General features: G+C 39.3%; 1 pseudogene; it reads left to right on the top strand.

Annotated features, from left to right (window-relative positions):
* The first annotated feature begins 363 nt into the window (after window positions 1-363).
* On the top strand, window positions 364-464 carry LOC113292006 (annotated as a pseudogene).
* The last annotated feature ends 1,405 nt before the right edge of the window (window positions 465-1,869 follow it).

Genomic DNA, 1,869 nt, shown 5'->3' on the forward strand with positions numbered 1-1,869 from the left:
AATCTAGTGTTATTATAAAGAGCATTGGCTTGCTCTTCAATATTCTGGCCTTCCCAAAAAGGCTCCACTCTACCACTAGTCAGGCCCACTTCTAAGGCTTCTAACCTTTTTGCTATAGCAACAATTTTGGCATCTGATTCATAGCCTCCTTCTACCCTATTAACGTTTCCTCTACTTAAAAGAATTGTTTTCTGGGGTGCCCTACTATTTTCCCATTGCTGGGTTTTTTCGGCGATTTCATTAAAAAATTCCATCGCCGCATCAACAGTTTGGTTTTCAAATCCACCAGTGCATAGAGACTCAACCATGGCCGTTGTGGAATATAAACCCTCATAAAGGATCTGAACTAGCCTAACCTTTTTTAAACCATGATGAGGACACTGGGATAATTAATTATTGAACCTTTCCAAATACCTATATAAAGATTCTCCCTCTTGTTGTGAAAAATGTGCATATTTGCGTCCTAATAGACGATGTTTTGTGCCTAGGGAAAAACTTATTGAAAAAGGCAGATGTAAGTTGTTCATATGTCTCAATTGACTCGGAGTCCAAACTATATAGCCACGAATTGGCCTTATCTTTCAGGGAAAATAAGAATAACCTAAGTTTCAAAGCATCATCATTTAAGCCTCTAATTCTTAGAGTACTACAAATTTCCTCAAAATCCCTAACATGGTAATAAGGGTTTTCATTTTCTTTCCCTAAAATGATTGGGAGCATCTATAAGTCCCAGGTTTCAGTTCATAGGGTGCCTCCGTTTCAGCTAACTTAATACACGAAGGACGAGTAGTCCTAGTTGGATTCAACAAAGCTTTCAAAGTTGCCATTTCTGGCGCTATCAGAGCAACATGGATTCTCTCCTCAGTCAAAGGACGTTCAAAAACAGACTCTTCAAAAGTCGGACTTTCTAGATTAAGGTAATCGAGACGCTTCGAACTACTAGGTTTCTCTTTAACAAATCTACCTAGTGCGTCTCTTTTACGTTCATGCATACAATATAATTTTCTAATTTGGAAGGGTAAGCAAACACAGATCAAGGCCGACTCAACCAAATCAAACCTATTGATTTCTAGCAAACAAAAAGCATGATGGCTCCACTTAGATTGTTTCTAGACCAGCTTCTAATCCTTCGAACGGGAATTCGTTACAATTTAAGCAGACCCATCTGGAATCAATCCGAGTTAACGTAAGTTGAATAGAGGCGAGGGAAGCTCGGTGGAGCTTTGATACCCAAGGCCTCACCGGTATTACAAGGCGGCGCAGTCACACATTCAACTTACAGAAACCGTCAAGAACTTCGAAGTATGCTTAAAAGAGTAACCAATATTTTTCGAATGACTTTCCTGTTAAGCTCGTTACCCTATCGGTCTCGTTCTAGTCAAAATTTTAGGCTTAGGTTCGCGTAGGTTACGTGTTCCTACAGCGGGCAAGAAGAGAACGGTGATGAAATCCGAACCCTTATCTTCTATGGTCAGGCCTTGCCCTTTACTAGGAAAATAAATGTCCGTATTCAGTCCTCAACATATATGCATACGAAGGAGTCCATAACTCGCTGACAGGGGATTCGCGAGTGTTTAGAATCTTATCTCCCGTTCCAGACGGGAGATGAATCGGTTGTAGTCGACTCGGGCCACTGAATCCGATGTCTAGTGTACGAACCCAAGGTGCAGAGACAATATCGTAATTGTCCTCCTTCTCTGCAAACATTTTATATTTAAAGTACCCTTCCGTAGGGTAATAAAAAAATGTCCCAAAGTCCAAATGTCCAAAAGTCCAAAAAAAAACACAAAAATAATAAACCCTAGTACAATTTTTTTTTTAAAATAAAATAAACAAACCCTAAACTAAAATTGTCTAAAATAAAATTGT

Source organism: Papaver somniferum, chromosome 6 (genome assembly GCF_003573695.1).
Source record: "Papaver somniferum cultivar HN1 chromosome 6, ASM357369v1, whole genome shotgun sequence".
Taxonomy (NCBI): domain Eukaryota; kingdom Viridiplantae; phylum Streptophyta; class Magnoliopsida; order Ranunculales; family Papaveraceae; genus Papaver; species Papaver somniferum.